A 26,656-nucleotide genomic window follows, 5' to 3' on the forward strand; every position below is an offset into this window, starting at 1 on the left:
TTAGCATTTTAATGAGGGAAATAAGTATTTGACCCCCTCTCAATCAGAAAGATTTCTGGCTCCCAGGTGTCTTTTATACAGGTAACACACTACGCCGTGAAGGACTGAAATCCTGCAGTGCCCATAAGGTCCCCCTGCTCAGAAAGCACATATACATGCCCGTCTGAAGTTTTCCAATGAACATCTGAATGATTCAGAGGAGAACTGGGTGAAAGGGTTTTGCCACCAAGTACTAAGTCATGTTTTGCAGAGGGGGTCAAATACTTATTTCCCTCATTAAAATGCAAATCAATTTATAACATTTTGATATGCGTTTTCTGGATTTTTTGTTGTTATTCTGTCTCTCACTGTTCAAATAAACCTATCATTAAAATTATAGACTGATCATTTATTTTGTCAGTGGGCAAACATCCAACATCAGCAGGGGATAAAATACTTTTTCCCTCGCTGTAGGCTGTCTCATCGTTGTCGGTGATCAGGCCTACCGCTATTGTGTCGTCAGAAAACTTAATGATGGTGTTGGAGTTGTGCCTGGCCATTTGGTGAACATGGAGTACAGGAGGGGACTGAGCACGCACCCCTGAGGGGCCCCCGTGTTGAGGATGAGCGTGGCAGATGTGTTGTTACCTACCCTTACCACCTGGGGGCGGCCCGTCAGGAAGTCCAGGATCCAGTTGCAGAGGGAGGTGTTTAGTCCCAGGATCCTTAGCTTAGTGATGAGCATTGAGGGCACTATGGTGTTGAACGCTGAGCTGTACTCAATGAACAGCATTCTCACGTAGGTGTTCCTCTTGTCCAGGTGGAAAGGGCAGTGTGGAGTGCAATAGAGATTGCATCATCTGTGGATCTGTTGGGCGGTATGCAAATCGTGGGTCTAGGGTTTCTGGGATAATGGTGTTGATGTGAGCCATGACCAGCCTTTCAAAGCCCTTCATGGCTACAGAGGTGAGTGCTATGGGTCGGTAGTCATTTAGGCAGGTTATCTTAGTGTCCTTGGGCACAGGGACTATGCTGGTCTGCTTGAAACATGTTGGTATTACAGACCCAGTCAGGGACATGTTGAAAATGTCAGTGAAGACACTTGCCTGTTGGTCAGCACATGCTCGGAGTACACTTCCTGGTAATCCGTCTGGCCCTGCGGCCTTGTGAATGTTGACCTGCTTAAAAGTCTTATTCACATCTGCTATGGAGAGCGTGATCACATAGTCATCCGGGAACAGCTGATGCTCTCATGCATGCTTCAGTGTTGCTTGCCTCGGGCGAGCATAGAAGTGATTTAGCTCGTCTGGTAGGCTTGTGTCACTGGGCAGCTCGCGGCTGTGCTTCCTTTTGTAGTCTGTAATAGTTTTCAAGCCCTGTCACATCCGACGAGTGTCAGAGCCGGTGTAGTACGGGTTAGAGTCCCGCTCCTTGAAAGCGGCAGCTCTACCCTTTAGCTCAGTGTGGATGTTGCCTGTAATCCATGGCTTCTGGTTGGGGTATGTGCGTCACGGTCACTGTGGGGGACGGCGTCATCGATGCACTTATTGATGAAGCCAGTGACTGATGTGGTGTACTCCTCAATGCTATCTAAAGAATCCCCGGAACATATTCCAGTCTGTGCTAGCAAAACAGTCCTGTAGCTTAGCATCTGGATCATCTGACCACTTTTTTATTAACTGAGTCACTGGTGCTTCCTGCTTTAGTTTTTGCTTATTAGCAGGAATCAGGAGGATAGAGTTATGGTCAGATTTGCCAAATGGAGGGCGAGGGAGAGTTTTGTATGCATCTCTGTGTGTGGAGTAAAGTTGGTCTAGAGTTTTTTTTCCTCTGGTTGCACATTTAACATGCTGGTAGAAATTAGGTAGAACGGATTTAAGTTTCCCTGCATTAAAGTCCCCGGCCACTAGGAGCGCTGCCTCTGGATGAGCGTTTTCCTGTTTACTTATGGCCTTAAACAGCTCATTGAGTGCAATCTTAATGCCAGCATCGGTTTGTGGTGGTAGATAAACAGCTACGAAAAATATAGATGAAAAGTCTCTTGGTAAATAGTGTGGTCTACAGCTTATCATGAGATACTCTACCTCAGAACGAGCAAAACCTCGAGACTTCCTTAGTATTTGATTTTGTGCACCAGCTGTTGTTTACAAATATACACAGACCGCCACCCCTTGTCTTACCGGAGTCAGCCATTCTATCCTTCCGATGTAGTGTATATCCCGTCAGCTGTATGTTGTCCATGTTGTCGTTCAGCCACAACTCGGTGAAGCATAAGATATTACAGTTTTTAATGTCCGTTGGTAGGATAAGCGTAATCTTAGGTCGTCCAATTTGTTCTCAAATGATTGAACATTGGCTAATAGGATTGATGGAAGAGGCAGTTTACTCGCTCGCTGTCGGATCCTTACAATGCACCCCGACATATGTCCACGATATCTCTGTCTCTTTCTCATGCGAATGACGGGGATTTTGGCCTTGTCGGGTGTCTGTAGGATATCCTTCGCGTCCGGCTCGTTGAAGAAAAAATCTTTGTCCAATACGAGGTGAGTAATCGCTGTCCTGATATCCAGAAGCTCTTTTTGGTCATAAGAGACGGTGGCAGAAACATTATGTACAGAATAAATTACAAATAACGCGAAAAAACACACATAATAGTAAAATTGGTTAGAGGGCTGTAAAACGGCAGCCATCTTTTCCGGCGCCACTTCAAGAAGTAGCGTTAAATCGGTGACATCACCGGCTCTACGACCTTGAAGTAGTTGTTTCCCTTGCTCCACAAGGGCTGTGGGTTTGTGGAGTGATAGGTATCGATGCTTCGTGGTTGACAGTATCGATGTATTCAGAGGGTCCCTGGTTCGAGCCCAGAATGGGGCAAGGAGAGGGACGAAGTTGAGAAATTTAGTGGCCACTAGTAATAAGTTAAATACCATTGGCATAGCTCTATGATCAGAGAAAAGTAACTGTTATTTAACTGTAGCATCTGATTCAGGGTTCAATTCCAACCTAATTAATTGTGAACTTTGAATAGCCTTTCTGCTGTGTGTGTGTGTGTGTGTGTGTGTGTGTGTGTGTGTGTGTGTGTGTGTGTGTGTGTGCATGTGCGTGTGAGTGTGTGTGGACAGATGGCATAGTACCACAGCTGGGACGCGCTTGACTGCACATTTTGTAGCAGACTATTAAAGACTTTTGCTGTTTACACAAAAACAACATTTTGATTCCCTCCTCCTCAGGCCAATTTCATCCTTTATAAACCTTTATTGCTGCTGTTGCTGCTTTGCTTTGAGAAGTGATTGGCACAATTGTATTTGAATTCTTACTTGGTACTATAAACAGTATATTTCAAAATGTAGTACCTTGCTAAGAAATCACCTGCAATTATAATTTGAAGGTTATGTAAATACATCACATTACATGTAATGGGTGAACGTGTACACGTAATGTTGAAATAGCAATTGTCAGAGCCTTATATTCTCAACATAAGGCTCTGGCTTCAGCTGAAATCAATCATACTAGCTCCATTCACATGCGTATGATTGTTTTGTGTGTTTGCCGTGCACATCTCCAAATGGAAAGGTACTAGAATCCAGCAGAAGCATTGTCCAGCTGGTCTGTCAGTACCCTGTCTCTTTCCTCTAGTGTTTAGCTCCAGAGTATCATGGTTGGCTCGTTATCTCGGCAGCCAGACTTTTGTAAATAGTCATATTAAAAGACGGAGAGGCTGTCATTGGGAGAGAGATAAATGTTATCACGGCTCCAAAGCCCTCCTTTCTTGTTCTTCTGCCTAATTAGTTTGTTCTCTGGACTCCTGTGGAATGTTCTATGCCAAGGCTTCTAGAATTTCATTATCCAGGACTTTCATATGAAAAGTGTTCGTTCTAGGATGTATATTGAATGCGGTGAAGTGGACTACATGGGTTTTACTCATGTTTGACTTGCACAGAGAGAATTCATTTAATTCATTTTCAATCTAATGTATCTGAATATGACCTATAAATCATGTAGTCTAAGCCCTAAGCAATTGTACAGTGTGCTAACTGAAGCAGAGAGCATACCATATACTTTATGATACATCATACACAACATTGCTGTATTGTTGCAGGCATAGTGTGTTTTTTCTACAATACACATTTTAACTGATATTCAGACAGTATCCGTACACAGTGTCTACCTGATTACTACAAAGAAGAACACATATTTAGAATTGAAGTGCTGAATTCCACCATGTTTTTTTTCACAGGTGGACAACTTTGGTGCACTACAACCAAACCTATCATGGAAGGAGAGGAGCTAGCTGCGTTTGCTGTGGTCAGCCATGCAGGTCTCGCTGAGGGAATGTACCCGGCCAGATTGCTGGACTCCATCCAACTATTGCCCCAACAGGCCAACATGGCATCCATACTTCCCAACGCTATAGTCAATAGTAAGTACAACTTAAAGCCTAGGAGACTATGAAATGTGTGTAAAATAAAATAAAATCAACAACAACAAAAATATTTGTAACATGCTAGGTAAACAACAGGTGTAGACTAACAGTGAAATGCTTACGGGCCGCTTCCAACAATGCAGAGAGAAAGAAAATATATATACCAGTACAGAGTCGATGTGCAGGGGTACGAGGTAATTGAGGTAGGTATGTACATATAACTAGGAATAAAGTGTCAGATAATAAACAGTAGCAGCAGCGTATGTGATGAGACAAAAAAGTTAGTGCAAAAGGGTCCATGCAGATAGTCTGGGTAGCTATATGGTAACTATTTAACAAACAATTTAGCAGTCTTATGGCTTGGGGCCTGTTCAGGGTCCTGTTGGTTCCAGACTTGATGCATCGGTACCGATTGCCATGCGGTAGCAGAAAGAACAGTCTATGACTTGGGTGGTTGGAGTCTTTTACAATTTTAAGGGCCTTCCTCTGGCACCGCCTGGTATGGAGGTCCTGGATTGCAGTGAGCCTCGGCCCCAGTGATGTTCTGGGCTGTACCCTCTGTTGCGCCTTGTGGTCAGATGCCAAGCAGTTGCCATACCAAGCAGTGATGCAGCCAGTCAATATGCTCTCAATAGTGCAGCTGTATAACTTTTTGAGGATCTGAGGGCCCATGCCAAATCTTTTCAGCCTCCTGAGGGGGAAGAGGTGTTGTTGTGCCCTCTTCACGTCTGTATTGGTGTGTGTTTGTGCGTGCGTGTGGGTATGCGTCCATCCATGCATAGTTGTGTGTGTTTGTGTGTGTAGGCGTGTGTGTGTGTATGCATGCATTCGTAGGTGTGTGTGTGTACGTAGGTTTGTGTATTTTTGTGTTTGTGCGTGCGAATGACACGCGTCGTCTGAGCGCGACGTATGTTGTTTGTTGTTGAACGCTGAAAGCTGAATGAAAGCTGAACGAGAGACCACAGTTTATTGTTTTTGTAAAGCTGACAGTGTTTTGATATACTTTTATTTTATTTTGGATACTGCTGCTCTGTTGGGCTTAGCTTCTGTGAGCGCTGCTGTCTGTCCCGGGATCCTGCCAGATTCCGCATAGGGGGAGAGACACTGAAACCTGGCTAACCTAGCTGGCTCGGTGGCCTCAAATGGAGGTCGCTATTGAACTTTTCCAGCGCTGCAGGAGCTGTGTTTATTTTTCTTTGTTCCGGGACAATGTGGACCGCGTTGACTTTCAATGTAGCAACTGCTTGCTTGCAGAGGACTACAGGGGCAAAGTGGCTACTCTTAGCAAGCAAGTAGCAAACCTACACAAGCTTACTGGGGAATCCACGCCCTCCTACTTTTTATTTTTCTTCCACCCCAGTAGCCGGACGCCGCTCTGGTCTGGTGGAAGTGTCGCCGCCGTGTCGGCTCTCCACAGCCGACTGGCCGGCAGCAGGGATCCATCTCCCCTTCCCTGGAGAAGCGGAGCTGTTCTCGGCCCATCCAACCAGCCATGGAGATACGTCACTCGCCGTGGAAATAGAAGAAAGCATCCTCTGGCAACGGGGTCTCCTTGGAGATCATGATTGGTTGGATGAATAATGCTTTTCCAGTGCTGAAAGCACTGTACGTGGTCTCCTTGGAGATGTTAAGCCCGGACCTGACACAGATCAGAAACGGCTTTGCCACGCTGGATCCAGAGGTTCCGGCGCCTTCTTCCTTAGGGGCTTCCCATTTAAGATTGGATCCGGAGGTACCTGCAACTTCGTCCTCTGTTCTGTCTCCCTCTCCAGTGGCTTCTACCTCGGGTTCAGATCCTCAGAGTTCCCACCTTCATCAGACCGTGAGGCTGCTTGAGAGTCCGGCCCATTCAACATCACCAGCTGTCATCACCAGCTGTCAACTCTATTCCACATCAGGTAACTGATGCAAGCAATAGAATCAGATTTTTTAAAACTGGTAAAAATACACCTTATGGAACAACGGGGACTGTGAAAAGACACACACAAAGGTACAGACACATGCATACGCACACATTGTGATATTGTTGTATGGTGGTATTAAACATTTTGTATTATAGATATGTAGTGGTGTAATAATGTTATATGATGTACTTTTTTATCTTTTGTTTTATATATAATGTAAGTGCTTTAATATGTTTGGACCCCAGGAAGAGTAGCAGCAGTTGCTAATGGGGATCCCTAATCAATACAAATACAAATGTGTGTGTGTGGGTGTTTGTGTATTATTGTGATGAGGTGTGTGTCAGGTGCAGGAGGTAAAACACTGAAATCAAGATGTCACGACTTCCGCCGAGGCTGCCCCCCCTCCTGGTTCGGGCAGACTTCGGCGTTCGTCGTCACCGGAGTACTAGCTACTGCCGATCCCATTCTCATCACTCCACTTGTCATGTCTTGTCAATCACACACACCTGGTGCTCATTCTCCTAATTAGTATGTGTATAAGTGTTCCCTCTGTTTCCCTTGTCTTTGTGATTGATTGTTTTGTTGTGAGAGCGTGTAGCTTGGTTGAGCTACATTTCACTGTGTATTTGCCAAGGTGGATGTTTTCCCTTGTACAGTTTCGTTTGACGCTTGGGGCATTTGATTTATGCAAACGGATTAAACTCTGGACCTTGGCTGCATACAAGTAAAGAGTAGCTCAACCGAGCTACTCACTCTCAATGAACAATCACTCACAAAGGACAAGGGCAGAGGGAACACTTATACACAGACTAATGAGGGAATGAGTACCAGGTGTGTGTGATTGACAAGACAAGACAAAACAAGACAAATGGAGTGATGATAAATGGAGCGGTAGTGGCTAGTAAGCTGGTGACGACGAACGCCGAAACCTGCCCGAGCAAGGAGGAGGGCAGCCTCGGCTGAATTTGTGACAGTACCCCCCTTGTGCGCGCAGCTCCAGCAGGGTGCCGACACCGGCCTCGGGGACAGCCAGGAGGAGCAGGGCGAGTCGGATGGCGAAGATGGAAGTCCCTCAGCAGAGAGGATCGAGGATATCCCTCACCGGGACTCAGCACCGTTCCTCGGACCGTACCCTTCCCACTCCACGAGGTACTGAAGGCCCCCCACCCCGGCGCCTCGAATCCAGGATGGACCGGACAGAGTACGGCGGCGCCCCCTCGATGTCCAAAGGAGGTGGAGGGACCTCCCGCACCTCAGACTCCTAGAGCGGACCAGCCACCACCGGCCTGAGGAGAGACACATGAAACGAGGGGTTAATACGGTAATAAGGGGGAGTAATAACCTATATGTGACCTCGTTGATTCTCCTCAGGACTTTGAACGGCCCTACAAACCGCGGGCTCAGCTTCCGGCAGGGCAGGCGGAGGGGCAGATTCCAGGTCGAGAGCCAGACCCGATCCCCTGGTACAAAGACGGGGGCCTCACTGCGGTGACGGTCAGCGTTGGCCTTCTGACGACGCCACGGCACATAGGAGGTGAACATGGTCAGCTTTCCACATCTCCTCCGCGCGCCGAAACCAGTCATCCACCGCAGGAGCTTCGGTCTGTCTCTGGTGCCACGGTGCCAGAACTGGTTGATAACCTAAAACACACTGAAATTGCGTTAGGTTCGTAGAGGAGTGGCGGAGAGAGTTCTGGGCATATTCTGCCCATGGCAGGAACACCGACCACTCCCCGGCCGGTCCTGGCAATAGGACCTCAGGAACCTACCCACATCCTGATTAACCCGTTTCACCTGTCCATTACTCTCAGGGTGGAACCCAGAGGTCAGGCTGACCGAGACTCCCAGACGTTCCATGAACGCCTTCCAGACTTTTGACGTGAACTGGGGACTTCGGTCAGACACTATATCCTCTGGTACCCCGTAGTGCCGGAAGACGTGTGCAGGAGGAAACATACACCCTCACGTCCTTAGCCAAGGTAGGCCACCAGTACTTTTCGGTCAGGCAGCGCACTGTACGACCGATACCTGGGTGACCAGAGGAGGGTGACGTGTGTGCCCAGTAGATCAGACGATCACGGATAAGCGCAGGCATGTACTGCAGCCCAGCTGGACACTGCGGTGGAGATGGATCTGTGTGTAATGCCTGCCCTATATCCGTGTCCATCGCCCATACTACTGGCGCCACAATGCAGGAGTCTGGCAGTATGGGGGTGTTGTCTCTGGGCCTCTCCTCTGTATCATACAGCCGGGACAGTGCGTCTGCCTTCACGTTCTTCATACCCGGGATGTATGACAGTGTGAAATCAAACCGGGTGAAGAATAAGGCCCGCCTGGCCTGGCGAGGGTTCAGCCTCCTTGCTGCCCGGATGTACTCCAGGTTACGGTGGTCCGTCCAGATGAGGAATGGGTGTTTCGCCCCCTCGAGCCAATGTCTCCACACTGTCAGAGCTCGGACAACAGCCAACAGCTCCCGATCACCAACGCCGTAGTTCTGCTCTGCCGGGCTGAGCTTCTTTGAGAAGAACGCACAGGGGCTGAGCTTGGGTGTTGTGCCCGAGCGTTGAGACAGGACTGCTCCCATCCCAACATCGGACGCATCCACCTCCACTACGAACGGTAGTGATGGATCGGGGTGGGCCAGTACCGGTGCGAGGTGAACAGTTCCCTCAGGTTACTGAAGGCCCTGTCAGCCTCAGCAGACCAGCGGAGCCGGGACAGCCCACCCTTCAACAGAGATGTAATGGGAGCTGCGACCTTGCCATAGCCTCCGGATAAACCTCCGATAGTAGTTGGCGAAGCCAAGGAAGCGCTGCACCTCCTTTTACCGTGGTTGGAGTCGGCCATTACGCATGGCTGTAATGTCGGTCGCCCTCCATCTCCACACCTGTGGTAGAAATGCGGTATCCGAGGAAGGAGACGGACTGCTGGAAAAACATACACTTTTCTGCCTTAGCATAAAGGTAATTTTCCAACAGTCGGGCCAGTACTTTGCGAACCAGGGACACATGCTCGGCGCGTAGCGGAATACACCAAGATGTCGTCGATGTAGACCACTACACCGCGACCAAGCATGTCCCGAAACACCTCATTCACAAAGGACTGGAAGACTGAGGGAGCATTCATCAAACCATAGGGCATCACCAGGTATTCATAATGCCCCGTGGTTGTGCTGAATGCTGTCTTCCACTCATCTCCCCTCTCGGATACGCACCAGGTTGTACGCACTCCTGAGATCTAATTTAGTGAAGAAAGCGCGCTCCATGCAATGACTCAACCACTGACGGAATGAGGGGGAGAGGATAACTAAATCTAATCGTCTCCTTGTTCAGTGGTCGATAGTCAATGCACGGGCGCAGACCGCCGTCTTTCTTCTTCACAAAAAGAAACTTGAGGAGGCGGGTGAAGTGGAGGGACATATGTACCCTGGCGCAGGGACTCGGTGACGTATGTCTCCATAGACTCAGTCTCCGCCTGCGACAGGGGATACCCATGACTCCTGGGAGGTACAGCATCTACCCAAAGGTTTATTGCGCAATCCCCCCCGATGAGGTGGTAATTTAGTCGCTTTCTTTTTAAGAAGACTTGTGCCAGATCATGGTATTCGGGGGAATGCGCACGGTGAGGCACCGTCTGGACTTTCCACCATGGTTGCACCAACGGAAACACCCATACACCTACCCTGACACTCTGACCACCCCAGTGAGAACCCTCTGCGGCCATGAGAAAGTGGGGTTGTGGAGTGCTAGCCATGGAATACCTAACACCACAGGGAAAGCAGGAGACTCAATGATGGAAAAAGTGACCTACTCACAATGCGTCTCCTGTGTGATCATGGTGACTGGTACCGAGACTTCCTTTATCAACCCGGACCCTAATGGTCGACTATCAAGTGCTCTGATGGGGCGTGGAATGGATAGGGGAACTAATGAAATGCCCTGGCGGCGTGTGAAAGTTTTGTCCATAAAGTTCCCAGCTGCGCCTGAATCGACTAGCGCCTTACACTGGGGAACTCTCATGTGATCAGGGAAGTATATGGGTATAGTACAGTGCTCAGCAGAGGGCTCTGAACAAGAGTGGGTGCTCAATACCTGGGGTGATGCGAGAGTGCCCTGCCGGCCGCCTCCTGACCCAAAAGAGCGCTGACGACAACGTGTGGTGGAATGTCCCTTCGTGCCATCTGAGTGGCACTGGAGCTGTCGTCCTCCGCTCTCTCGGTGTGCGGTACCACCCAGCTCCATGAGCTCTGGATCCGCTTCGGTCGGGGCGGGAATGAGCAGACCTCCTCTCGACCCTCGAGCGGGTGATCGAAAAGCGCCCGAAATAGGCGGGCGAACTAGTAGTCCCCCAACGCGGCTCCTCCTTCTCTCCAAACCACGTTGGCCCATTCCAGGATGGCGCCGGCCTGACACTGGAGAAGTACAGCTCCAGTTGGAGAAGGAATCCCAGAGGTAAGGATATCTGGATCCCTCCGGGTGCTGTGATGTAGGTGGCTGGATCCGATTGGCCAGCTGGTCTCGACAGATCGGTTCCTCTTCTCTCCAGGCGTTGGACGACCTGAAGAACCCGATCCATCGCTTCCCCCAAGCTGGCCAGCATCGTAGAATGCTCCTGGACCCTTGCCACGATTCCAGGTGTGCGCTCTTCTCCCGCTGACTCCATAGCGGGTGAGTGATTCTGTAATGAGGTGTGAATGACGGAGTCAGGCGCAGGAGGTAAAACACCGAAATCAAGAGTTTATTCAGTGTACAATAATGTAGCGCATATAGCGACAGAACGAAACTAGCACATGGGAAAATCAACCTTGGCTGCATACAAGTAAAGAGTAGCTCAACCGAGCTACTCACTCTCACAACGAACAATCACTCACAAAGGACAAGGGGGCAGAGTGAACACTTATACACAGACTAATGAGGGAATGAGTACCAGGTGTGTGTGATTGACAAGAAAATACAAAACAAGACAAATGGAGTGATGATAAATGGAGTGGTAGTGGCTAGTAAGCTGGTGACGACGAACGCCGAAACCTGCCCGAGCAAGGAGGAGGGGCAGCCTCGGCTGAATTTGTGACAATCCTCAATTAGCTATTTCAGCTTAGATTAGTCTGTTTGGCAGGGATAATAGCCTAGGGGTTCTCCTTGACCTTCAGTTTGTGTTGAAATGAAGTATTTACTCTTCACCCACATAGACAGCACCCACATCAAATAACAGCCCATTTACTCTGATTAAGGTCTGTTGCGTTCAGGTCATCGCTGTTTGACAGTCTATTCCAGCCCTGGTGAAAAATGAAAGTTAACCTACACTTTCCTCACCCAAGAGACAGCACTGATGCTTCTGTTAATCCAGGCCCAACCCCCTCTCCTTCCACTAGATATAAATAAAGCCAGATTTTTAGAGATTAGATTAAGTACAGTGAAATGTGATTCTAATGTCTATGTGTGAATTCATCATGATTGGTCAGATTTATAATGCTTTTCCAGTGCTCAAAGCACTCTACATGGTAGGCCTAAGTGGGTGAACTCACTTCATCTCTGTATTCATCTCTGTCTTTCTGCAGAGGACATCTTCCCGTGTAAGGCGTGTGGGATATGGTACCGCAGTGAGAGGAACCTGCAGGCTCATCTGATGTACTATTGCAGCGGGAGACTGAGGGACTCAGTCTCAGACATGAAGGCAGAGCAGTTAGACAGGAAGACTGGTCCCCATCACATGCCCAACATAGGCCCTGGCCCCTACCCACACTGCAATATAACTGGACCAGCACAGCAGGCCTTGGAGATGCACTTGAACACCCACAATGGTGAGCAGAGAGGAGAATATGTTGACATTGTTAGGTTCTAAATTCTGGTACAAATCCAGTCGGCCACCAAAAGACGCTCAAACTAGATTTATTCACCACACTGGGCGTTGCAGCTGCAAAAGCACTCATACAAATCACACAAACATATATTTATACCTTCCGATTAGGGCGGAATCACCTCCTTGTATTTTTAGGATAAACAATCAATCTCTGTTGCTGGGCAAGAACTGTGTCTGTTCCTCCTATTTTACAAATGAGCCCTGCACAGTACAAAAACAAGCACATACAACAGGCAAGTATAGATAAACATAAATATAGACACATTAAATACACATTAAGCTACAAAAACACAGTCAATTAAAACAAACACATCCTTCATTATAAAAATCCTCTGTCAGCTGTCTGAATTGTCTTAGGGACTTCCAATCGAAACGTCTTTTGGAGATTATTCCAAACATAGGGTGTTATTTATATGGGGGATACAATCTTCCCAGCTCTGCAGATTTTGCTGTGAAGAGACAGAATCATTAGATCATTTGTTTTGGTTCTGTCCATTTGTAGCTTGTTTTTGGACACAAGTCCAGGAATGGTTAAAGGATTGCAATATTTACCTGGAGCTAACCTTGCAGATAGCATTACTGGGTGATCTGAAAAGTCATAGTCAATCAATCAATAATATAATAATACTTTTAACAAAAATGTTTATTTTTAATTCACAATCTGTAGAAGCAATGAGAATAGAAAGGTTCAGAACTTTTGTAAAACATCACAGTACGGTTGAAATATATATGGCAAATAGAAATCCTATATGTGTTAAGAGATAGATGGGAGGTATTGAATAAAGTTGAAGGATGGGACTAATAACAAATAACAACAAATAATAACAAAGATAGCTAATAATGTAAGCATACTGTGTCCATAATAAGTATATAGGTTGTATGTTGGGAGCTTTTGGGAAAGAGCACAGTTAGAAAGATATGACATATAGAAGCAAACTGGATGGACATCATGAAAATGATCTGAGAGGTTGAGAGTAGAAGAAGTTCAGGAGCCAAAAAATAATAATTATATATATATATATATATATATATATAATGGAATTATAGTAATATTAACTCTGTCCATAAGGTGTAGATAGTAAGTATAGATCGGAAGTAGAGGCCTGGGCATTGTTGTTCACTAATTTACTCCAAGTAGGGAAAGGATGGCGGGGTTGAAAAGTAATAAAGGGGAGTATATATATAAAAAACATGGGGGATTGGAAGTGATGCAGACAATTACATTGATAGAAGATACAATATATCTGCAATATTAAGCTGATCCACCCCCCCAAAAAAAAGAAGATAAATAATTATTATTAATAAAAATAAAAAATAAAGAAAGTATCACTGCCTCCTTCTCACAAATGATCCAAAAAATATAAAAATTAAATAAAGTTGGTTCAACACAGTGGCGGGACATTTTGACCCTAGGACAACGGGAGGGTTAAACCCCCTAAGGTCGATGTCCCTGCCCCCGCAGAAATACAACTAGCATTATAAAAACATCCTCATCAAAATCTGTCAGTTTAAGCTAGAGATACAGTGGGGAAAAAATTTATTTAGTCAGCCACCAATTGTGCAAGTTCTCCCACTTAAAAAAGATGAGAGAGGCCTGTAATTTTCATCATAGGTACCACGTCAACTATGACAGACAAATTGAGCATTTTTTTCTCCAGAAAATCACATTGTAGGATTTTTAATGAATTTATTTGCAAATTATGGTGGAAAATAAGTATTTGGTCACCTACAAACAAGCAAGATTTCTGGCTCTCACAGACCTGTAACTTCTTCTTTAAGAGGCTCCTCTGTCCTCCACTCGTTACCTGTATTAATGGCACCTGTTTGAACTTGTTATCAGTATAAAAGACACCTGTCCACAACCTCAAACAGTCACACTCCAAACTCCACTATGGCCAAGACCAAAGAGCTGTCAAAGGACACCAGAAACAAAATTGTAGACCTGCACCAGGCTGGGAAGACTGAATCTGCAATAGGTAAGCAGCTTGGTTTGAAGAAATCAACTGTGGGAGCAATTATTAGGAATTATTAGGAAATGGAAGACATACAAGACCACTGATAATCTCCCTCGATCTGGGGCTCCACGCAAGATCTCACCCCGTGGGGTCAAAATGATCACAAGAACGGTGAGCAAAAATCCCAGAACCACACGGGGGGACCTAGTGAATGACCTGCAGAGAGCTGGGACCAAAGTAACAAAGCCTACCATCAGTAACACACTACGCCGCCAGGGACTCAAATCCTGCAGTGCCAGACGTGTCCCCTGCTTAAGCCAGTACATGTCCAGGCCCGTCTGAAGTTTGCTAGAGTGCATTTGGATGATCCAGAAGAGGATTGGGGAGAATGTCATATGTCATATGGTCAGATGAAACCAAAATAGATCTTGTCGTGTTTGGAGGACAAAGAATGCTGAGTTGCATCCAAAGAACACCATACCTACTGTGAAGCATGGGGGTGGAAACATCATGCTTTGGGGCTGTTTTTCTGCAAAGGGACCAGGACGACTGATCCGTGTAAAGGAAAGAATGAATGGGGCCATGTATCATGTGATTTTGAGTGAAAACCTCCTTCCATCAGCAAGGGCATTGAAGATGAAACGTGGCTGGGTCTTTCAGCATGACAATGATCCCAAACACACCGCCCGGGCAACAAAGGAGTGGCTTCGTAAGAAGCATTTCAAGGTCCTGGAGTGGCCTAGCCAGTCTCCAGATCTCAACCCCATAGAAAATCTTTGGAGGGAGTTGAAAGTCCGTGTTGCCCAGCGACAGCCCCAAAACATCACTGCTCTAGAGGAGATCTGCATGGAGGAATGGGCCAAAATACCAGCAACAGTGTGTGAAAACCTTGTGAAGACTTACAGAAAACGTTTGACCTGTGTCATTGCCAACAAAGGGTATATAACAAAGTATTGAGAAACTTTTGTTATTGACCAAATACTTATTTTCCACCATAATTTGCAAATAAATTCATAAAAATCCTACAATGTGATTTTCAGGATTTTTTTCCTCATTTTGTCTGTCATAGTTGACGTGTACCTATGATGAAAATTACAGGCCTCTCTCATCTTTTTAAGTGGGAGAACTTGCACAATTGGTGGCTGACTAAATACTTTTTTCCCCACTGTATCTATTTTTTGCATTGAATGCATCTCAATCCACTGCATCCGCCTATGTCCAGGGTTGCCATGTCTGCATTTCCCCGCAAAATTGGGCTACTTTGAAAATGTTGTCGCAGGTGAAAATGTGATGGGTTTTGGGCTACTTCTAAGAATAAAATGATTTCACTGTGACCTGCTGCTGCTGACTATCAGGCAATGAGGCAGGCTGTTGCGGAGTGAGTGGGGAGAGCCAGAGGGGTGTGTGTTGAGAGAGCGCTGCAGCATGCAGCTTAGTCCACTATTGGCTGAGTCACGTGAGGGAGAGGAGAAAGAGCACGTTATGACAACTTTTTACCATTGTAGGTAGGTTATTTAACTTGTCATTATGCGCAAGTGGAAATTTGAAATGGAAGTTATGGAACTCCCTCACATGCTTCTGTTATGGGGAAAAGTCCTCAATGAATCTAACATTAAATGTAGAGAATGATACATTTGCATCTGTTGGCCATCAAGTAGCCTATTAATTGTTATGCCATTGTAGGCTACTGTAGGCTACCATTTGATACAATAAATAAATATATATATTGAAATTACTATATTACTGGAGTCATTGCAAATCCATTTGTTCCACTTGTGTAGCCTACCTGGAGCTGGAAAACAAAGTTAATAAATAGCCTATAACTTCAGTGTATGTTATAGCCTTGTGTTATTATGCAATTATTAATGGCCATGTTAGGTTAATTAAATTGGAAGTTATCAAAGCTCTACGCAATTGCCGATCAGTTGTTAGAACGCATTAGATTGACTGTAACAGTCAGTCAGATTAGGCTAAAGGTTTTCAAAGATCTAAAATAAACACTGGCTGATGTTGACAAGCATATTCAGTTCATATACATATTATTAATATTTAATTAAGTGATTGAAATGACGACCTCCATCCTCAGTAGCCTATTCCAGCAGGCTATTGGAAAACACAAGCACTTCTTACCTCGAAATCACCAAGCTATTCATGTTGAATAAATTAGTCTGTTAATTTCAACGAAGCAACCTGCTAAATCGTTCAGTTTACATGTATTTATTTTTTCACCTTTATTTAACCAGGTAAGCCAGTTGAGAACAAGTTCTCATTTACAACTGTGACCTGGCCAAGATAAAGCAAAGCAGTGCGATTAAAAACAACAACACAGAGTTACATATGTGAGAAAAAAATAATAATGTATGCACTCACTAACGGTATGTCGCTCTGGATAAGAGCGTCTGCTAAATGACTAAAATGTAAATGTAAATGTAATGTATGGGGTAAACAGAACAAATAATCAAAAATAAAACATAAAATATATATACAGTGTGTGCAAATGTAGCAAGTTATGGAGGTAAGGCAATAAATAGGCCATAGTGCAAAATAATTACAATTTAGTATTAACACTGGAATGATAGATGTGCAAGAGATGATGTGCAAATAGAGATACTGGGGTGCAAATGAGCAAAATAAATAACAATATGGGGATGAGGTAGTTGGGTGGGCTAATTTAAAATGGGCTGTGTACAGGTGCAGTGATCGGTAAGGTGCTCTGACAACTGATGCTTAAATTTAGTGAGGGAGATAAGAGTCTCCAGCTTCAGAGATTTTTGCAGATCGTTCCAGTCATTGGCAGCAGAGAACTGGAAACGAATGGCGGCCAAAGGAGGTGTTGGCTTTGGGGATGACCAGTGAGAAATACCTGCTGGAGTGCATACTACGGGTGGGTGTTGCTATGGTGACCAATGAGCTAAGATAAGGCGGGATTTGCCTAGCAGTGATTTATAGATGACCTGGAGCCAGTGGGTTTGGCGACGAATATGTAGTGAGGACCAGCCAACAAGAGTGTACAGGTCACAGTGGTGGGTAGTATATGGGGCTTTGGTGACAAAACGGATGGCACTGTGATAGACTACATCCAATTTGCTGAGTAGAGTGTTGGAGGCTATTTTGTAAATGACATCGCCGGAAGTCAAGGATCGGTAGGATAGTCAGTTTTACGAGGGCATGTTTGGCAGCATGAGTGAAGGAGGCTTTGTTGCGAAATAGGCAGCCGATTCTAGATTTAACTTTGGATTGGAGATGCTTAATGTGAGTCTGGAAGGATAGTTTACAGTCTAACCAGACACCTAGGTATTTGTAGTTGTCCACATACTCTAGGTCAGACCCGCCGAGAGTAGTGATTCTAGTCGGGTGGGCGGGTGCCAGCAGCGTTCGATTGAAGAGCATGCATTTAGTTTTACTAGTGTTTAAGAGCAGTTGGAGGCTATGGAAGGAGTGTTGTATGGCATTGAAGCTCGTTTGGAGGTTTGTTAACAAAGTGTCCAATGAAGGGTCAGATGTATACAAAATGGTGTCATCTGCGTAGAGGTGGATCTGAGAGTCACCAGCAGCAAGAGCGACATCATTGATATACACAGAGAAAAGAGTCGGCCCGAGAATTGAACCCTGTGGCACCCCCATAGAGACTGACATAGGTCCAGACAACAGGCCCTCCGATTTGACACATTGAACTCTATCTGAGAAGTAGTTGGTGAACCAGGCGAGGAGTCATTTGAGAAACCAAGGCTATTTAGTCTGCCAATAAGAATGCGGTGATTGACAGAGTCGAAAGCCTTGGCCAGGTCGATGAAGACGGCTGCACAGTACTGTCTATTATCGATCGCAGTTATAATATCGTTTAGGACCTTGAGCGTGGCTGAGGTGCACCCATGACCAGCTCGGAAACCGGATTGCATAGCGGAGAAGGTACGTGGGATTCGAAATGGTCGGTGATCTGTTTGTTAACTTGGCTTTCAAAAACTTTCGAAAGGCAGGACAGGCTGGATATAAGTCTGTAACAGTTTGGATCTAGAGTGTCACCCCCATTTGAAGAGGGGGATGACCGCGGTAGCTTTCCAATCTCTGGGGATCTCAGACGTTACGAAAGAGAGGTTGAACAGGCTAGTAATAGGGGTTGCGACATTTTCAGCTGCTAATTTTAGAAAGTAAAGGGTCCAGATTGTCTAGCCCAGATGTGGCACTCTATGGGGGTGCGACAGGGTTCAATTCTTGGGCCGACTCTTTTCTCTGTGTATATCAATGATGTCGCTCTTGCTGCTGGTGATTCTCAGATCCACCTCTACGCAGATGACACCATTTTGTATACATCTGGCCCTTCATTGGACACTTTGTTAACAAACCTCCAAACGAGCTTCAATGCCATACAACACTCCTTCCGTACCCTCCAACTGCTCTTAAACACTAGTAAAACTAAATGCATGCTCTTCAATCGAACGCTGCTGGCACCCGCCCACCCGACCAGAATCACTACTCTCGACGGGTCTGACCTAGAGTATGTGGACAACTACAAATACCTAGGTGTCTGGTTAGGGGGAGAGGGGAAGAGCAGAGAGAGAGAGCTACCTAGCAGCAGTAGGCCTAACAGGGTTGAGTTTTTACCAAAAAGTTATATTTTGGTTTCATCTGACCATATGACATTCTCCCAATCCTCTTCTGGATCATCCAAATGCACTCTAGCAAACTTCAGACGGGCCTGGACATGTACTGGCTTAAGCAGGGGGACACGTCTGGCACTGCAGGATTTGAGTCCCTGGCGGCGTAGTGTGTTACTGATGGTAGGCTTTGTTACTTTGGTCCCAGCTCTCTGCAGGTCATTCACTAGGTCCCCCATGTGGTTCTGGGATTTTTGCTCACCGTTCTTGTGATCATTTTGACCCCCACGGGATGAGATCTTGCGTGGAGCCCCAGATCGAGGGAGATTATCAGTGGTCTTGTATGTCTTCCATTTCCTAATAATTGCTCCCACAGTTGATTTCTTCAAACCAAGCTGCTTACCTATTGCATATTCAGTCTTCCCAGCCTGGTGCAGGTCTACAATTTTGTTTCTGGTGTCCTTTGACAGCTCTTTGGTCTTGGCCATAGTGGAGTTTGGAGTGTGACTGTTTGAGGTTGTGGACAGGTGTCTTTTATACTGATAACAAGTTCAAACAGGTGCCATTAATACAGGTAACGAGTGGAGGACAGAGGAGCCTCTTAAATAAGAAGTTACAGGTCTGTGAGAGCCAGAAATCTTGCTTGTTTGTAGGTGACCAAATACTTATTTTCAACCATAATTTGCAAATAAATTCATTAAAAATCCTAAAATGTGATTTTCTGGATTTTTTTCTTCTCAATTTGTCTGTCATAGTTGACGTGTACCTATGATGAAAATTACAGGCCTCTCTCATCTTTTTAAGTGGGAGAACTTGCACAATTGGTGGCTGACTAAATACTTTTTTTCCCCACTGTATATATTTATATATCACTTGGCTGTATGTATTTTTAGATATATTGTAAATGTTTATTATTTTTGCGTCACCATCTTTATCAAAGATCAAAATGATCACAAGAACGGTGAGCAAAAATCCCAGAACCACACGAGGGGACCTAGTGAATGACCTGCAGAGAGCTGGGACCAAAGTAACAAAGCCTACCATCAGTAACACACTACGCCGCCAGGGACTCAAATCCTGCAGTGACAGACGTGTCCCCCTGCTTAAGCCAGTACATGTCCAGGCCCATCTGAAGTTTGCTAAAATGCATTTGGATGATCCAGAAGAGGATTGGGAGAATGTCAGATGAAACCAAAATATAACTTTTTGGTAAAAACTCAACTCGTCGTGTTTGGAGGACAAAGAATGCTGAGTTGCATCCAAAGAACACCATACCTACTGTGAAGCATGGGGGGTGGAAACATCATGCTTTGGAGCTGTTTTTCTGCAAAGGGACCAGGATGACTGATCCGTGTAAAGGAAAGAATGAATGGGGCCATGTATTGTGAAATTTTGAGTGAAAACCTCCTTCCATCAGCAAGGGCATTGAAGATGAAACGTGGCTGGGTCTTTCAGCATGACAATGATCCCAAACACACCGCCCGGGCAACAAAGGAGTGGCTTCGTAAGAAGCATTTCAAGGTCCTGGAGTGGCCTAGCCAGTCTCCAGATCTCAACCCCATAGAAAATCTTTGGAGGGAGTTGAAAGTCCGTGTTGCCCAGCGACAGCCCCAAAACATCACTGCTCTAGAGGAGATCTGCATGGAGGAATGGGCCAAAATACCAGCAACAGTGTGTGAAAACCTTGTGAAGACTTACAGAAAACGTTTGACCTGTGTCATTGCCAACAAAGGGTATATAACAAAGTATTGAGAAACTTTTGTTATTGACCAAATACTTATTTTCCACCATAATTTGCAAATAAATTCATAAAAAATCCTACAATGTGATTTTCAGGATTTTTTTCCTCATTTTGTCTGTCATAGTTGACGTGTACCTATGATGAAAATTACAGGCCTCTCTCATCTTTTTAAGTGGGAGAACTTGCACAATTGGTGGCTGACTAAATACTTTTTTTCCCCACTTTATCTATTTTTTGCATTGAATGCATCTCAATCCACTGCATCCGCCTATGTCCAGGGTTGCCATGTCTGCATTTCCCCGCAAAATTGGGCTACTTTGAAAATGTTGTCGCAGGTGAAAATGTGATGGGTTTTTGGGCTACTTCTAAGAATAAAATGATTTCACTGTGACCTGCTGCTGCTGACTATCAGGCAATGAGGCAGGCTGTTGCGGAGTGAGTGGGGAGAGCCAGAGGGGTGTGTGTTGAGAGAGCGCTGCAGCATGCAGCTTAGTCCACTATTGGCTGAGTCACGTGAGGGAGAGGAGAAAGAGCACGTTATGACAACTTTTTACCATTGTAGGTAGGTTATTTAACTTGTCATTATGCGCAAGTGGAAATTTGAAATGGAAGTTATGGAACTCCCTCACATGCTTCTGTTATGGGGAAAAGTCCTCAATGAATCTAACATTAAATGTAGAGAATGATACATTTGCATCTGTTGGCCATCAAGTAGCCTATTAATTGTTATGCCATTGTAGGCTACTGTAGGCTACCATTTGATACAATAAATAAATATATATATTGAAATTACTATATTACTGGAGTCATTGCAAATCCATTTGTTCCACTTGTGTAGCCTACCTGGAGCTGGAAAACAAAGTTAATAAATAGCCTATAACTTCAGTGTATGTTATAGCCTTGTGTTATTATGCAATTATTAATGGCCATGTTAGGTTAATTAAATTGGAAGTTATCAAAGCTCTACGCAATTGCCGATCAGTTGTTAGAACGCATTAGATTGACTGTAACAGTCAGTCAGATTAGGCTAAAGGTTTTCAAAGATCTAAAATAAACACTGGCTGATGTTGACAAGCATATTCAGTTCATATACATATTATTAATATTTAATTAAGTGATTGAAATGACGACCTCCATCCTCAGTAGCCTATTCCAGCAGGCTATTGGAAAACACAAGCACTTCTTACCTCGAAATCACCAAGCTATTCATGTTGAATAAATTAGTCTGTTAATTTCAACGAAGCAACCTGCTAAATCGTTCAGTTTACATGTATTTATTTTTTTCACCTTTATTTAACCAGGTAAGCCAGTTGAGAACAAGTTCTCATTTACAACTGTGACCTGGCCAAGATAAAGCAAAGCAGTGCGATTAAAAACAACAACACAGAGTTACATATGTGAGAAAAAAATAATAATGTATGCACTCACTAACGGTATGTCGCTCTGGATAAGAGCGTCTGCTAAATGACTAAAATGTAAATGTAAATGTAATGTATGGGGGTAAACAGAACAAATAATCAAAAATAAAACATAAAATATATATACAGTGTGTGCAAATGTAGCAAGTTATGGAGGTAAGGCAATAAATAGGCCATAGTGCAAAATAATTACAATTTAGTATTAACACTGGAATGATAGATGTGCAAGAGATGATGTGCAAATAGAGATACTGGGGTGCAAATGAGCAAAATAAATAACAATATGGGGATGAGGTAGTTGGGTGGGCTAATTTAAAATGGGCTGTGTACAGGTGCAGTGATCGGTAAGGTGCTCTGACAACTGATGCTTAAATTTAGTGAGGGAGATAAGAGTCTCCAGCTTCAGAGATTTTTGCAGATCGTTCCAGTCATTGGCAGCAGAGAACTGGAACGAATGGCGGCCAAAGGAGGTGTTGGCTTTGGGGATGACCAGTGAGAAATACCTGCTGGAGTGCATACTACGGGTGGGTGTTGCTATGGTGACCAATGAGCTAAGATAAGGCGGGGATTTGCCTAGCAGTGATTTATAGATGACCTGGAGCCAGTGGGTTTGGCGGCGAATATGTAGTGAGGACCAGCCAACAAGAGTGTACAGGTCACAGTGGTGGGTAGTATATGGGGCTTTGGTGACAAAACGGATGGCACTGTGATAGACTACATCCAATTTGCTGAGTAGAGTGTTGGAGGCTATTTTGTAAATGACATCGCCGAAGTCAAGGATCGGTAGGATAGTCAGTTTTACGAGGGCATGTTTGGCAGCATGAGTGAAGGAGGCTTTGTTGCGAAATAGGCAGCCGATTCTAGATTTAACTTTGGATTGGAGATGCTTAATGTGAGTCTGGAAGGATAGTTTACAGTCTAACCAGACACCTAGGTATTTGTAGTTGTCCACATACTCTAGGTCAGACCCGCCGAGAGTAGTGATTCTAGTCGGGTGGGCGGGTGCCAGCAGCGTTCGATTGAAGAGCATGCATTTAGTTTTACTAGTGTTTAAGAGCAGTTGGAGGCTATGGAAGGAGTGTTGTATGGCATTGAAGCTCGTTTGGAGGTTTGTTAACAAAGTGTCCAATGAAGGGTCAGATGTATACAAAATGGTGTCATCTGCGTAGAGGTGGATCTGAGAGTCACCAGCAGCAAGAGCGACATCATTGATATACACAGAGAAAAGAGTCGACCCGAGAATTGAACCCTGTGGCACCCCCATAGAGACTGACATAGGTCCAGACAACAGGCCCTCCGATTTGACACATTGAACTCTATCTGAGAAGTAGTTGGTGAACCAGGCGAGGGAGTCATTTGAGAAACCAAGGCTATTTAGTCTGCCAATAAGAATGCGGTGATTGACAGAGTCGAAAGCCTTGGCCAGGTCGATGAAGACGGCTGCACAGTACTGTCTATTATCGATCGCAGTTATAATATCGTTTAGGACCTTGAGCGTGGCTGAGGTGCACCCATGACCAGCTCGGAAACCGGATTGCATAGCGGAGAAGGTACGTGGGATTCGAAATGGTCGGTGATCTGTTTGTTAACTTGGCTTTCAAAAACTTTCGAAAGGCAGGACAGGCTGGATATAAGTCTGTAACAGTTTGGATCTAGAGTGTCACCCCATTTGAAGAGGGGGATGACCGCGGTAGCTTTCCAATCTCTGGGGATCTCAGACGTTACGAAAGAGAGGTTGAACAGGCTAGTAATAGGGGTTGCGACATTTTCAGCTGCTAATTTTAGAAAGTAAAGGGTCCAGATTGTCTAGCCCAGATGTGGCACTCTATGGGGGGTGCGACAGGGTTCAATTCTTGGGCCGACTCTTTTCTCTGTGTATATCAATGATGTCGCTCTTGCTGCTGGTGATTCTCAGATCCACCTCTACGCAGATGACACCATTTTGTATACATCTGGCCCTTCATTGGACACTTTGTTAACAAACCTCCAAACGAGCTTCAATGCCATACAACACTCCTTCCGTACCCTCCAACTGCTCTTAAACACTAGTAAAACTAAATGCATGCTCTTCAATCGAACGCTGCTGGCACCCGCCCACCCGACTAGAATCACTACTCTCGACGGGTCTGACCTAGAGTATGTGGACAACTACAAATACCTAGGTGTCTGGTTAGGGGAGAGGGGAAGAGCAGAGAGAGAGAGCTACCTAGCAGCAGTAGGCCTAACAGGGTTGAGTTTTTACCAAAAAGTTATATTTTGGTTTCATCTGACCATATGACATTCTCCCAATCCTCTTCTGGATCATCCAAATGCACTCTAGCAAACTTCAGACGGGCCTGGACATGTACTGGCTTAAGCAGGGGGACACGTCTGGCACTGCAGGATTTGAGTCCCTGGCGGCGTAGTGTGTTACTGATGGTAGGCTTTGTTACTTTGGTCCCAGCTCTCTGCAGGTCATTCACTAGGTCCCCCCATGTGGTTCTGGGATTTTTGCTCACCGTTCTTGTGATCATTTTGACCCCACGGGATGAGATCTTGCGTGGAGCCCCAGATCGAGGGAGATTATCAGTGGTCTTGTATGTCTTCCATTTCCTAATAATTGCTCCCACAGTTGATTTCTTCAAACCAAGCTGCTTACCTATTGCATATTCAGTCTTCCCAGCCTGGTGCAGGTCTACAATTTTGTTTCTGGTGTCCTTTGACAGCTCTTTGGTCTTGGCCATAGTGGAGTTTGGAGTGTGACTGTTTGAGGTTGTGGACAGGTGTCTTTTATACTGATAACAAGTTCAAACAGGTGCCATTAATACAGGTAACGAGTGGAGGACAGAGGAGCCTCTTAAATAAGAAGTTACAGGTCTGTGAGAGCCAGAAATCTTGCTTGTTTGTAGGTGACCAAATACTTATTTTCAACCATAATTTGCAAATAAATTCATTAAAAATCCTAAAATGTGATTTTCTGGATTTTTTTCTTCTCAATTTGTCTGTCATAGTTGACGTGTACCTATGATGAAAATTACAGGCCTCTCTCATCTTTTTAAGTGGGAGAACTTGCACAATTGGTGGCTGACTAAATACTTTTTTTCCCCACTGTATATATTTATATATCACTTGGCTGTATGTATTTTTAGATATATTGTAAATGTTTATTATTTTTGCGTCACCATCTTTATCAAAGATCAAAATGATCACAAGAACGGTGAGCAAAAATCCCAGAACCACACGGGGGGACCTAGTGAATGACCTGCAGAGAGCTGGGACCAAAGTAACAAAGCCTACCATCAGTAACACACTACGCCGCCAGGGACTCAAATCCTGCAGTGACAGACGTGTCCCCCTGCTTAAGCCAGTACATGTCCAGGCCCATCTGAAGTTTGCTAAAATGCATTTGGATGATCCAGAAGAGGATTGGGAGAATGTCAGATGAAACCAAAATATAACTTTTTGGTAAAAACTCAACTCGTCGTGTTTGGAGGACAAAGAATGCTGAGTTGCATCCAAAGAACACCATACCTACTGTGAAGCATGGGGGTGGAAACATCATGCTTTGGAGCTGTTTTTCTGCAAAGGGACCAGGATGACTGATCCGTGTAAAGGAAAGAATGAATGGGGCCATGTATTGTGAAATTTTGAGTGAAAACCTCCTTCCATCAGCAAGGGCATTGAAGATGAAACGTGGCTGGGTCTTTCAGCATGACAATGATCCCAAACACACCGCCCGGGCAACAAAGGAGTGGCTTCGTAAGAAGCATTTCAAGGTCCTGGAGTGGCCTAGCCAGTCTCCAGATCTCAACCCCATAGAAAATCTTTGGAGGGGAGTTGAAAGTCCGTGTTGCCCAGCGACAGCCCCAAAACATCACTGCTCTAGAGGAGATCTGCATGGAGGAATGGGCCAAAATACCAGCAACAGTGTGTGAAAACCTTGTGAAGACTTACAGAAAACGTTTGACCTGTGTCATTGCCAACAAAGGGTATATAACAAAGTATTGAGAAACTTTTGTTATTGACCAAATACTTATTTTCCACCATAATTTGCAAATAAATTCATAAAAAATCCTACAATGTGATTTTCAGGATTTTTTTCCTCATTTTGTCTGTCATAGTTGACGTGTACCTATGATGAAAATTACAGGCCTCTCTCATCTTTTTAAGTGGGAGAACTTGCACAATTGGTGGCTGACTAAATACTTTTTTTCCCCACTGTATCTATTTTTTGCATTGAATGCATCTCAATCCACTGCATCCGCCTATGTCCAGGGTTGCCATGTCTGCATTTCCCCGCAAAATTGGGCTACTTTGAAAATGTTGTCGCAGGTGAAAATGTGATGGGTTTTTGGGCTACTTCTAAGAATAAAATGATTTCACTGTGACCTGCTGCTGCTGACTATCAGGCAATGAGGCAGGCTGTTGCGGAGTGAGTGGGGGGAGAGCCAGAGGGGTGTGTGTTGAGAGAGCGCTGCAGCATGCAGCTTAGTCCACTATTGGCTGAGTCACGTGAGGGAGAGGAGAAAGAGCACGTTATGACAACTTTTTACCATTGTAGGTAGGTTATTTAACTTGTCATTATGCGCAAGTGGAAATTTGAAATGGAAGTTATGGAACTCCCTCACATGCTTCTGTTATGGGGAAAAGTCCTCAATGAATCTAACATTAAATGTAGAGAATGATACATTTGCATCTGTTGGCCATCAAGTAGCCTATTAATTGTTATGCCATTGTAGGCTACTGTAGGCTACCATTTGATACAATAAATAAATATATATATTGAAATTACTATATTACTGG

General features: G+C 45.0%; 1 pseudogene; it reads left to right on the top strand.

The window, feature by feature from the left end:
• Nucleotides 1-26,656, top strand: part of LOC121585939 — a 64,051-nt pseudogene that overhangs the window by 23,992 nt on the left and 13,403 nt on the right.

The sequence above is a fragment of the Coregonus clupeaformis genome, unplaced genomic scaffold (genome assembly GCF_020615455.1).
Source record: "Coregonus clupeaformis isolate EN_2021a unplaced genomic scaffold, ASM2061545v1 scaf1442, whole genome shotgun sequence".
Classification (NCBI taxonomy): domain Eukaryota; kingdom Metazoa; phylum Chordata; class Actinopteri; order Salmoniformes; family Salmonidae; genus Coregonus; species Coregonus clupeaformis.